The sequence below is a fragment of the Bactrocera neohumeralis genome, chromosome 4, assembly GCF_024586455.1.
Source record: "Bactrocera neohumeralis isolate Rockhampton chromosome 4, APGP_CSIRO_Bneo_wtdbg2-racon-allhic-juicebox.fasta_v2, whole genome shotgun sequence".
NCBI lineage: Eukaryota > Metazoa > Arthropoda > Insecta > Diptera > Tephritidae > Bactrocera > Bactrocera neohumeralis.
Window position 1 is genome coordinate 35,429,822 of NC_065921.1, and position 14,191 is coordinate 35,444,012.

Genomic DNA, 14,191 nt, shown 5'->3' on the forward strand with positions numbered 1-14,191 from the left:
ACCAATTGCAGCCCTGTGACTAAAGAACAAATCCAAACTTGACAGTTTTGACACTTGCATTCGCATATTTGTATTATTTATTGAAAAAAAAGTTAATAATAAACTGATAAACACTCGAAAATAAGCAAAAAGACATAATCACGCACCCTCACATACACAAGCACACTGCCATTTGGAGTTAATAAGCTACCAGAACATTTCATTCACTTAGCCAAGCCCATCTGTCTTCGCAAACTTCCATATTTTCATTTTGATTATGTTTAAAAATGTTTACTTTAATTTGCTTGTGTCTGTTACATACGCGCTTTTTTGTTGTGTCTATGTCGCAGGCCGTCGCTGTCATTGTTTCCACCTCTAACTCTAATTCCAACTCTACCACTGTCTCGATTTGTTCACTTTCTAACCACACTATCTTTTTGATATCTGTTTGGAACATTTCGCATTTCGAATTTCAACTTTCATTTATTTATTGTATTCAAGCGCCATAAGTACCATAAATACACATATTTTTGCACGTTCTATTCTATATGCAACTAAACTTTGCCAAACTTGAAGATTCTCCTTACGAACAAAACACATCGCACACCAATTCAACGCCCACCACTGTACAGTGCGGCAGCAATTAACGCTGCAATTAACCGTTGCTTGCTAACCGAACTCATCCACACCACCACACATACCATCGGAAGCCACAATCGTGCATTTATTGGAGCAATCTACACGCACACATACATACTTACACACGCACACACACGTTCATTCGACGTTCGGCCGTTAGGCTTGAGTTTAAACTCGATCGCTTTAGCAAAGCACTTTAGTCGTACAAAAACACCAACACTGTTCAGTGTTCGTTACAAAAACGCATTATTTGTATGAAGAAAGCGTTATTGACGCTGTACACAAACACGAAGATGCAGCAAGCAGCAAATCATGAAAGTATTTTTGTTTCGTTTCACCTACACCACCCACAGCTGCCACACCGAGCAGCGCAGCCGCAGAGCGAAGCTTGCCAAATGAAATTAAAAACAGCTTAAATTCATTCCAATCAATTTTGTATAATACATAAATCCTCCAAACCTTAACGATCCTCCCAAACGATGCTTTAAGTGTAAATAACTAAAATTTAAGGCGAAAATTAAGACAAAATTTAAAAAAAAAATTTATTGTAAATTAAGAAGTATTTAAAATTAGTTTCTTGCTTAAGGTTAGTGTTTGTATTTTAGCTGTGACACGCGTATTATAGCGGAATCTCGTCAATTAAACAATTGTGTAAATAGCTACAACAAAACCAAAGCAAAAGTTTTTGCGTATATAACATTGAATGCAACAACAATAAGACTGAGCTGTTAAACAGCCGCATTGTATTGAAAAAAAAATTGAAAAAAAAAAACAATAAAATTATATATTTTAAACGCAAATATAGCAACTAATTTTACTCAAAAGAGCGCAAAATTTTACGCTGTCCTTTGATTACATGAAATTAAATCGAAAACTTCAAATACATATAAATGGAAAGCATTACAAGAAAGTTAATGGGGCCAGTAGTCCGTAAGTGTTCGCTTAAAATCTAAAATTTTGGTGATGAATATGAAGAATAGAGCAACCGAAAAGCAGTAGAAATAAAAAACAAAAGAAATATTGAGAAAATCGTACAATTTACGAAAGTATTGAACAATTACAGTACAATTACCAATACCATTACCAGTACAAGTACCAGTACCAGTACCGAACAATTAATTAGTATGCAGTTAAATATTTTATTGATTTAGTGTGCAAGTAATTGAAAATTGTTATTGTAGTTATGATTTTGTTTGGCGCAAGTGTTTTTTCGAATGTTCGAATATGCGAAAAAAGTTTATAAACACACATTTATAATAACTATCATATATACATATATATATTTACTATATACTTAGATATATAGACTACATATAATTTCTCATTAAGCGCGCGCCAACAAGTGTGCGCGTGAGTTGAACAGAACGCGAAGTGCTTAGTTCAAGTGCCTGAAACCGAAAGCCTACCCCGCTTTAGAGCAACAAAAACAACAAAAGTATAAAATAATGCTGTCGACCACACTTACCTAGCACGAATACAGACATACCAAAACGAGAAAAAGAAACAGTAAAATAAAATGTCATGAAAAAGCCACACTATACTTTTGCTTTCCCACAAGACAACCAAATGAGTCTGAACAGCCAAGCAAAGAATCTCTCAAACAAGCAAATAAGCAAACATCTAATCAAGCCAATCAATCAAACACCCTAACAAAAAACAAAAAACAAGAAACAAGCAAACTACCCAAGCAAAAACTCTTTCAAATCGCCCATTTCAGATGTACGGCACATACGGCCCGACTGGAAGTCCGCCACTACCCGACATAATCGGTCAGTACTACGTGCCGACCGGCTACGGGCTCGGTGTTGGTCCGCCGCCACCACCACCGAGCACCTACGACATGTTCGGCCCCACCACTTCGGCTGCCGGTTATCTATACGAGCCGACGCTAAGCAGTACTGGCCTCTATGGCCAGCATCCATCGCCTATACGTCGACGCCGTTACAGCATCGCCGGCCTGCCATCGGCCTCGATGATGAACGACTACTACGGTCTGTATGCGCCACAAATGCAGCAGTCCTCCTCTTCGAATATAGTTAACCTGTTGAATGAGGCGCACAAATCCATTTCACGCTCCTCCCAGATACTAAACCAACATGCGCGCATGCAACAGGCCACACAACCGGTAACACCGCTGTCACATTATCCCGGACGCATAATCTCCAGCTATCCGACCTTGCATCCGGGCGATACATCACCGCCATACCTTAACGATAACCTCATGCAGATGTCGTCGAGCTTCTCATCCCAGCCGAACATGTATTTCCAACAGTATGCACCGACATCGGCGGCGGCCACGGCGGCAGCGGCCCAACAATCAGCAGCGGCGGCGGCGGCGGCAGCAGCAGTAGCGGCACAACAAGCGGCCACCGGTGGCCATTTGGGTGGAAGGCTATTGCGGCCGGCCTACTCAGTGTCAAATTTAAATTACTTGAACTATCCGAGCAAATACACTTCAGGTGGTGTTAGTGGTATTGGTGGTAGTAGTAGTTATGCGAATCCATTCTCTCAGTCCATATTCAGTCAGACCGATTTGCCATATAGCATGAGTACGTTGTTGCAGCAACGCAATCTAATGCCATCGTTACACGCCTCCAATCCGGCTATATCGCAGTACTATCAGTACGCCACACAGGCACCGCATACGCATACGCATCCGCTTGCCTACAATTTGCAACAGCAATTTGCGGGCACACAACATTATACACACCAGCTGCCGCCCGGCGTCCAGCACCCGTCGGCGCACATCCACCACTCGGTACAGCAGCAGCTGAATCCGTTGCATCAGTACCACGTGCACCAGCAGCAGCATCACATGCAAACGCATCCACTGGCGGCGTTGCGCGAAACGAGTGGACCATTCGCGGCAACACTCACCAGCAGCGCGCTGGACGACGCGGGGCTGACTGGGCGCGCTGGCCTAAGTGCAGGCGGTGGCGTTGGTGGCGTTGGCGGTGTGGCGACTGGCGCGGCGGGCGTTGCAGCTGCGTCCGCGTACGATAGCCTCCATACAGCGCCCACATATCAGCATCATCATTCGCATCAGCAACAACAACAGCAGCAGCAGCAACACCTCAGTCACTTAAGCCAACAGCATCTGCACCACCACCATCATCTTCCCACAACATCAGCCCCATTAAGCCATACAAGCACTCCATACCATCATCACCAACACATGTCGCCATATTCAAAACTAGATTTAGACTATCCGAAACTGCCATCCGAGCACAAACGACAAGTAAGTTTCAAATTTGACGTAGATACGCTATCACTAGATTCCTAAGGTTAAGTTACCACAAACAACAAACAAGCCAAACAGCAACCGCGGCCAGTATTAACAAAAAGAGAAACTCTCACCAACGGCGAAGTGCGAAATTGAAGCAAAAACAAAATTCTTGATCGAAAATTCGAAAGTTTCGAAAACGCGTAGAATAATTGGAAGTGAAAATTAGAAAATACCGTTAGAAATCTCTAGCAAAATTTGTAGATTGGCAGAAATCAAAATTTCCATAGCACTCGCTCGTAGCAAAGGCATAAACACGCTTGCTGTGCTTAGAAAACAAGTAATAAAAAAATTAAGAAAATTTAGATTTAGCACTAATGATAAAGCATATAATGAATTAGTTGAACATAAGGAATGGGTGAAGTGCAAACACGGCGCGCGGCGAGAAAGAGGCTGCTTGCATTTACGTTGCGCATTTGGCGCCCCCGGCAAATGGAGCGCGACCGCAACTGGAGACACGGCCCTCTAATGTAGGTACATACCGTATACGCTTAACACACACACACACACGCACGTACACCCACACAAGCCTGAGCGTCTAGACTTACAAACGAGACGCTTGGAGTCACATTTCTCCACAGGAACAGCAAGGCATAATTGGTGAATGATTGATTGAGACCGGCGTGGCGCGCTGTAGAGTTAGCTGACTGCTGAAAAGTGCCGGATACACTGAGACGAAGCGACGCTGCAGCGCGCCATTACTTTCAAAATAATTTCTTCACACAAACACGATTGTAGCCAAGCAAAACGAAATGGAATCCAGTCCCTACCTTCTAACCGCCACTCACGAGGCATTTGGTTAGTCAGTTAGTCAGTTAGCCAGTCTGTTAGTTAGTTAGTTAGTTAGTTAGTTAGTTAGTTAGATGTTTAGTTGATTTGTTTGTGTACTGAGCCCTCCGTCGTACTACTCTACAGCTCCCAAGGCAACAACATGCGACTAACATCACAGGAGTACGTATATTGCTCGTATATAAAACGTACAAAAAGGATAATAAACAATTTGAAGCGAAGTGTTTTCACATATCATGCGCATACTCGTACATACATACTTACATATGACTTACATATAATTGCAAAACCTAACAAATACATTCAAATAATCTAAATAAACTCGTGAATATCACGAAAATAAACGAAGGCCAATCCAAGGCAAAGTGTTAAATCTGTCTAAAACTCTCTATATCCGCGCATAATATCATTGTACAATATTATGCAACATACATATATAGATGTGTATGTAGTAAAGTACTCATTATTCACACAACTATACTCGTACTACTTATCTAGCGTACTCGTTATACTCGTAAAAATAGTGCTAACGAAGGCATTTAATCGTTTTGGCAGGCGCGTCTTAGTCAAATATTTAGCTAACGAATAGTCGATGTAATCAAAATGCATATACATATACAGATGTACATATATATATATACATATATATCTAGTTAGAAACAAAACGCCAATGAGTCTAAAATGCAACTCAGCTGATAAGCGTTTATCTTGTGAGCCGAATGTCAGCGTAAATCTCTAAAGTGTTCAAGTCCCCTTATTGTAGTTTTTTTTTGTGGATGCTTAGGCTTGCAGGAGTTTTAAGGTAAACGACGAATATCTCTTTATTTATTTCGAAGTGCTTGTCATTCTAGTTAAGGTTAAATTAGAGGTGCCATACCCAACCAACTCGATTTATTAGAAAGTTAGTTAGATTGAATTGACCCGGTGTTCCATCAACCTTTACTCCTAGAGCTGGCACTGTTCTTGCATGAATGCACATCCACTGCCTTACTAAGATACGAATTTGCGACTTTATTGGGAGAATTTCTCGGTTCTCATACCATAGCCATAACCAAAATTCAATTGATAGACATGGTTAACTAACTGTAAACTGTGTTACCCGTAAAGTTGGATCGGTTATGGTTATGGCACCTTTAATTGAACCTTTAGTTGAATGATTTCATAATCATTTCGATATTATTTTTACCTAAAATTCACTTTCAAAGTTGATGAACTAGTTTTGCTTATTTTATGAGTCCGCCTTCAGTTCAGTGTAATTTCTCTCCCTCTTCACCACTCAATTAAACTCCAAGTTGAAGAACTGAAAATATATATGTCGGCAAACGACAGTTACTTTGCTCACTCACTTCCTCGATAAATAAAATCCTTTTATGGTAAACTAAAAGTTCAAGTATTCTATTTAATTCTTTGTAGTTCTATATGGTTCAATAGTTAGTAAAGTAAAATTGCGAGACAGCAAAATCCCAAAGAATGGAAACTGCAAACGCACCGATTTTGGTTACTCACAGAACTTTAGAAACCAATTTTTTATGTGATCAAATAACAGCTCACTTTACTTCCTGGACCTTTTTTCTTAGTTAACATAAACCTGCAGCCCATTTTAAGCAAAATTTGAAATTGAGTACGAAATAGAGTAATTTTTATTAGCTTGCTGTTATTTAGTTCAAAAGTATTTGAAATTTTAGCGTACAAGAGGCTGCAAAAAAAATTATGGGATAGACAGCTGCGTGTAACCTGATTTTGTGGTAGTCAGCGGATTAGTGTCAATTTCGATATAAACAATATTTGAGTATCAGAACTAATATAAAAATGCAACTCTGTGTCGTATGCGCATGATTTTTGAAAGCTTTGACATAGTTTTTCATTTGAGTCATTTTGTTTTGGAGAATCTATAATAGCATAAGATAAAGCAACTACTTTTAAGCAAAATTAGTAATTATTAGTTCAACTGAATTACAAAAAAAAAGAGTCAAAATAAATGAAAATAAATACGTAGAAAGCTGAGAAGGAAGAGCAAAGAAGACCGAGGAAAAGAGTAAAACACCAATTCGATGTGCCATGCCATTTTCGTGTATTACCGACTTACATATGTATAAATATGTATAAATATAAGAGGCATAGCTGTAGAAGAATGCTTAGCAAATCTTTACTATTATAATGTAATTACTGAACTTATTGAGCATTTCTTATAAGTATTTACTTAGTTAAAGTGCGTACAAATGAATTTTTCCCATTTTATTATTGTACAAAGGGAAATTTGTGCGCGAAATTTACAGAATTAAAAGTCCACCAGCACTTATTACTTTTACTTAATTATTTGTATGTATATTGAAGTGACAGAGAAAGGGAAATTATTACTGTGAAACAAAGAGCAAATGAGATTAAGTTGAATTGAAGCCGTTGCAGAGAACTCAGGACAATTTTCACAAAATTAAAATGACAAAAGAAGAAACAAAAAGTTTGAGAAATTTCGAAAACAAAAAACAAAAGTGAAATAAATTAATAAGTGAAGACTTTTGCAAAACTGCGTTTAACTGCCCGGCAAAACATGCTGCAAGCAACACACAAAATTTCAAAGCGAAAGATAAGCAAAATGCTTGATGAATTAAAGTAGGAAAAGCAAATGCAAAAATCGCTAAACTGCACCAAAAACGCAAAGCAAAGCAAAGCAAAGCAAAACCATTAAGACTGTATATATGAATATAGAGAAAATATTTGAAAATGTATTAAAAAATGTTAAATACTTTCATTGTTCAATTGGAAAATTGTTACTATTGAAATTAAGCTTAAGCGTGAATTTTAATTCCATTTCCACTACGGAAAAATGACGTTTTACTTAAAGCATTACTTTATATAGACTACTTTCTGCAAAAACTAAATTACAGAAGCAAAATTAAAAGAAATTAGATTTAACTAAGAACCTTATTGCAATTTAAAATTGAATCAAAAATTAAACATTTTAATTATGTAAATTGTTAACTCTTACAAAGTACATCGGATCTGAACACTACAAACCATTGAGAACTGTCACTAAGTGCTTTCAAATCGTACAGTTTTCACGCAATTCCGCAACTTGAGCGCGGCGATAGCAATAGAAATTTTATGCGGCTGATTAAATAGGAAAGGGTTCTGAATAGTCAGAGGAAAACGCTTAAATTTTTTTTTATTTCGAAAAGGTTGTAAAGTGTGATCCATTTCGAAGTTCCATACTATTTAAAGAAAAAACATTGAAACTTCAAATTTAATGGTATTATCATCCGAAAGAACATTCTTTGGCAAATATTTTTTGAAGATTATCTCTTTCAAATGTTTGCTGCGGCTACGTTGCAGATAGGCCATCCATTGATTCCACCAGCTCACAAACCAGACCAAACCGTTGTTCATGCGTAGGTAAAAAAAATCGTTTGAAAAAAGTACCTTTCAGTTCAGTTCAAGTACAGATCGAGTTAGAATTTTTTTGTTTAAGTGAAACAATTTTATCAAAAGCCTCAATATAAACTATGCAAAGGTTCGAAATATTAAGTGTAAACTAAAGATATAATTTGTTAGAGATATCGATAGAAATCATCAAGACAGAAGGTTTTTACCGAACAAATCCTCCAACTCTTTTTCCAGCAAACCTCATGTAGAGGCCTGAAGAAAACCAAATGTCGCTCGAGCCAGATCTCAAGATGCGAAAGCGATTCGAACACAGTGCTTTTCGATACTGCTATACTCATGTTCAAAACATTCACATCGTACGCTTAGATTATTGGTTTAGATTTGGTATAAATTCATTTTATCGCGACTCAAAACCAGTTTGTGGATTTTTTTAAGTTATCCTGCGTTACCGTCTTTTGTTGGACGTTCCTGCGCTCATCGCCTGAGAGTTTGCGTTTCGAAACTTCTTAGATCTTTAAACGGTTTTTTGCAATATCCCTTTAGAATTACAAAGCAAGTAGTGACAGTTCTGAGGACACATTTCTTCACTTCGAATTAAATCGGTATTACATTTATGCAAGAAAACAAAAAACTTCCTTTTACAAATAAGTAAGCGTTTAATAATAAATTATTTAGCAAATTAAATTTAATAAAATTAAAAAATAAATAAGAAACATTCAATTTACAGCAAATACAAATTTTTTCCCCAGCTAGAGTGTGATTAGTAATGAAGGTCAATTACAAAAAGTAATGTAATGTTGTTCATAATGCAATGCAGACGTTGATGTATTTGAAGTAAAACTCAAAAATATTTAAAAAATACTAAACATTAGAGAAAAGTATGTATAAAAGTAGGCAATTAACTCAAATTTAATGCGATGTGAGCGTATGTGCTGAGAACTGGCATTCAAATATGGTATTAACATGTAATGTTTAGTAATTAAGTAATTAGCTTGTGTGGCAGAAACATGCTGGCAAACAGCGAGACGGTTGAAAATTTCAATAACAAAATTTACTATTTATTGCTGCTTGTTACAATGCATAATGTATTATTAATGAAAATTATTTACCTAATCAAAGTATTTTACTTCCAATTAAATATATGAAACAACTTACTCTTAAAGCCCGACATGGGTAATGCATATTGCATATAGTTAGTATGCATATTATGGGACCCCGCTATTCTAATTAAGACACTTTACTGCCCTAACTATATACTATACAAACATATATACATATATATATTTATTGTGCTGAAAGCTGAAACGCAAACACGCTGCGTGACTTAAATTTAAAAGAACCAAAAACACAATTCTAAATATCCCAAGCCCAGCCGGAGTTACTTTGCAGCATTTTTGAAAATATACCTAAATTAATAGGCAGCCCATAAGAGAGAATTGAGACCTATAGAAGTTAAATTTCTTATTAAGCAGTTTGTGAATACCTCATTATAATGCTATAACCTCTAGCTACTCGAAGTGTACTGACAATGGCTGTTTTTTGTTTTTATACGAGTTGTTTGTTCGATTCGCCACTCACAAAGGTTTTTAGTATATTGGAATACGACAGTTACATGGTTACAGTTATGGCTTCCAAAGCTCCAACTTAAGAGACATTGGGCAGCTGGGATGGAAAAAATCGAAATCCACTAAGTTGCTGTATAAAGCTTAATTTCATTACCATCCGAGACCATTATGGCCCAAATGATGGCCTAAGTACGGCCGCCTTGGTCTCGTACTTCTGCGCCTCCCTTTTCCTCCAACCAACCAACCAACTTCACTCATTTTGATACTTCCGAAAAAACACTATCTAAATTACGCACTGAAGGGAAAGTAAAACCACAAATTTTAATAAAATTTCTGAGTTGGTAGCACTACCAGATGGCTGTTTTTAAAATTAGACATTCAGCAGAGTATTTCTGAAGTTTGTAGAACGTATTACGGGATTTCCAGCCTAGTAATAATCTCAAGATTAGGTACCATGCAATTTTAAGACACACAGATGGTGCAGTGAAAAATTGACAAAGTTAACCGGTAGATCAACTGCCGGTTAAATTTGAAGATGGTTTATTTGTAAAAAGCAGGTTTTGAAATGGAAATGTCTTTAAAGAATCCCACAAGCTACCTAAAAGGGAAAAGCAACTAGTTTCTTGAACCATTTTGCATTGAACTTTCTCAGAAGCAGCCACGCCTGTCGAATCCTAGGCGCTTGTTGCAGTGGCGTTTCTACTGGCCTTTTCTTCCCTTTCTCAAGTGTATTCCGATCCTATCGAACTGGTTGCCACACATTCTTTAGTAGGGAGACCTGCAGGCTCATCTCTATTGACTTAATGATTAACTTTAAATGCCGCCTGAAAACCCGGGAATCGCTTACACCAACTTCGATTATTATATTGGTCATTGTTTTCTCTCGACCGGCTGGATTAAATTTATTGTTTACTCACTTTCCATATTCCTTAAGTTCATACTATTAGCAACGACATTCAACGATAATTCTTCGAAACTCAAATGTGTAGACTCTAGACAATTGGGTGAAAGGCAACTTGTTAACGAAATCGGCAATTTACCCAATCGAATAAAAACTTAGGAAAATATACATACACACATACAATGTTTGCAAATTGTAAAAACAAATACAAAAACAAAAACGAAAAAGAAAAAGAAAAGAAGCTCTGCATTCGCATACAAATATATCTAATACAATAATACTCGTACTCGTTAATAGCTCAGACTAGCCAATAAATCAGTGTATTCGTATACTTACAAGTACATACGTACACGCATACATACAGACAGAAAAACTTGCATTTAAACAAAAGTACCCGCAGCGGTGCTGATACTATTTAGATATAAGCTGACTGCTATTCTTTTTTGATTAGCATATACAATATTTCATACTTATATATACATATACGTACTACATGTATACATACATACATACATATGTGCAAGTGTAATAGCAGATTTACATAGCTGATATTGATTGCCATAAGAAAGATGCCGAAATGTGAAACTATCTACACAATAATTGAATGAAACAAGTTGATAAAAAAAAGTTGTATATACACACATATATATAATATATATACATACTTACAAGCACGCATACATACATATGGTGGAGTTACAAGTAAACGCATAGCAAATGTCTATAATCTTGAAATAAGTTTCGATATAAGTAAGGTTTACCAGCTCTGTGTGAGCACACAAATCGCAGATTTAGCTAATGAGTTGACCAACACGCGATATGGGCTCTGTAACGGCGCTTGGTGCCTAGTTGAGGCTCAGTAATTGGTTCCCAGAATAAACGTTTGCAATATTTTTACACTATTTTATCGAGATGCCGGATATATTTGCCAACATAAGGACCACCGCGTAAATCATTTCTCCACTTTCTCTTACCAGCATGCTGTAGGCCACACCCTGCAGCTGCACTGCAATAAACTGGTATCGAATATATTCGAAACCATTAGCTTACTCAACGCGAAAGCATTTCATTGTACTCTTCAACGTTTATTTAGACCAATAAAATCGAAAATATTAAAATAAGTTACTTCGATTTTGGCGCCGAGAGACTTTTGTTGGTTTCGGCGGATTATCCTCAAATCAAGATACTGCATTTGTTGCCTTCTATTTACAATAAAAACCGTTTTGTAAGAGTCTATATATATTAATTCTGACACCGAAGAATTCTACTATTCCGAATGCGAGTTACCCAACTCAGACATACCATAGGTAGTAACCCAATTTTTACGACATGCCTCGTGTAAATTTTCTGTCGATCTTCATTTTTATTTTTGATGCTTGAACTATACCTAAAAGCAAGTCCACTCTACCACTACTTAAGGGGTCAGTAGCGTAATCTGGCCTGTTCTTTTGACATTTTTTTGTCATGGAAATTTTTATTCTACAATAGAACTTTTTAATCTATCTAAAAAATCTATCTAAAAAAATTTGTTCGGAATTTTTTGATGACATCTGTCGGAATGTCGGTGAATGAGATATGTTTTTTCACTGGGGGACACGATTTCTCATATTTGGATCATCTGAAACACAAAAACCAAATTTATTCCTAAAAAGTACTTGAATAGTGATCGTTCCTACTAGAACCATGAAAAAATGTTGATAACTAAAAAAGGAATTAACGTTTTTTTTCTTAATTTTCCTCATGTTTTTTTACACAAATTTTGTCATAACATTGTCAATAAATTCTAAAAAATTATAAATCTAATAGGGATGATAGCCAGGCGTTTTGTGAACATGTAAAAAAAAATTAAGGAAATCGGTTGAGTAGTTCGACCGGATTCATGTTCACCAGTTTGAAAAATTCTACAATTCTACATTAATTCTATGGGTATAAGGGAACAGAAAATGCAAAAAAAAATTTTAAAAAGATTACTCTACAGACTCTTAAAACAAAACATGTTCAAGATGACCTGAAATGCATATAATTTAACCTTTATATAAATATAAGGATTTACCATTACCACTTTCTGCAGCAATTGGGACCGTAAGCCGGCAGTAAGGCGCCGAATATTCCCTTCGAAAGTGTCAATCGCTCGCTCCCCAAAAGTGTTCATCAATAAATTCATTGCCTTGTTTTCTGTATGGCATCAAAGTCGTCCATCAAATTCCCTGTTGACAATAACATTATGGCCGGTTTCATTTTTGAAGAAATATGAATCAATAATTCTTCCTCTTCTTCTTTATTGGTATAGTTTACAACATCGCGTCAGTCGCTCTTTGGCGCCAATTGAAGATTCCACGTGCAACCAGGCCTTTCTTCAACTGGTCTTTCCAACGGAGTGGAAGTCTTCATCTTCCTCAGAGCTGGAGTGTTTTCAACCATGCGGAGGACATGACCTAGCCAGCATAGTCACTGTCTCTAATTTCGCTGAACTATGTTCATGTCGTCGTATATCACGTACAGCTCACTGTTCCGTCGACTGCGGTATTCGACGTTGCCAATGCGCAAAGGACCATAAATCTTTCATTGAATTCATCAGATGTTGTCATCGTCCATGTCTCTGCACCATATAGCAGGACAGGAATAATGGGTGACTTATGGAGTTTGGCCTTTGTTTATCAAGAGGATTACTTCTCAATTACCTACTCAGTCCGAAGTAGCACCTGTTGGCAAGAATTATTCGGCGTTAGATTTCGAGGCTGACATTTTTGTTTCTGTTAATACTAGTTCCAAGAAAAACGAAATTATCCACGAGAAATTTCCTCTTGCCCTCGTTCACTATGAGACCCATTTGCTTTTCTTCCTTATCCAGTGTGGAGAAAGTAGAACATAAGAAATATGAACCAATAGTATGCATATAGATCACACCAAACAGTAAATTTTTGCGGATGTAACGGCGTCTTAGTAGTGTTATACTAAATTAACTGACAATTTGTCTATTGACGTACCCATATTTACGAAATAATGTCATTTTAAAATGGCTAATTGGTAAAATATGTGATTTAGATAAAGGTTCCCTACTTTTAAAACATAGAAACTTCAATGAAGATTATCGCTTTGAAATGTTCGGATGGTCCACCCGTGGAACTGGCGAATGACAGGCGTAACGTTTTGCTCTAAGGCCTGAATCGAAGCGGGATTGTCCCCATAGGCTTTAAACTTTACATATCCCCACAAAAAAAGTGCAACGGTGTGATATCACATGATCTTGGTGGCCAATCGTAGAATTGGTAAAAGTGGCCAATTATGAAATTTGTGATCGATAAAACTCAGAAACAATAATTTATTTTCTTAATTTGCTGTTGATTTGTGATGAATCAAGTACATCATTCCTGGTTTATTGACACCATATATAAAGCAAAATTATTATACTTACATTAGCTTTATTTATTCACGAATTAAGCAAGAGGTTCCGAGTATCCGACATGCCACGACAACGATTATTGAGTGGTTATTGAGAGTCTACGAGTCTATCTCCAATACAAAAGGTTTTCAATACATTTTCAACCCCTTGAATACATAATCCTACTTTACTTCGTGAAAATGTATGCTTTTCAACATAGCCTATATTTCTTGTAGTACTCATCGGTGTTCAAAGTTGTCTTTATAGACCCT

At 37.0% G+C, this 14,191-nt stretch overlaps 1 protein-coding gene and 1 long non-coding RNA gene across 14 annotated transcripts in view; one reads left to right on the plus strand and one right to left on the minus strand.

The window, feature by feature from the left end:
- LOC126755091 (plectin) overlaps positions 1-14,191 on the plus strand; it is a 132,550-nt gene that overhangs the window by 80,234 nt on the left and 38,125 nt on the right. The window contains exon 1 of one of the 13 annotated variants that reach the window (XM_050467424.1): positions 3,030-3,077. The exons of the other annotated variants lie outside the window; for them this stretch is intronic. The gene's annotated coding sequence lies outside the window, so the exon portion shown is untranslated. Of the gene's footprint in view, positions 1-3,029; positions 3,078-14,191 lie in introns of those variants that run through there. 13 annotated transcript variants of the gene reach the window in all.
- LOC126755116 (uncharacterized) overlaps positions 1-14,191 on the minus strand; it is a 209,886-nt gene that overhangs the window by 28,307 nt on the left and 167,388 nt on the right. The window lies entirely within an intron of this gene.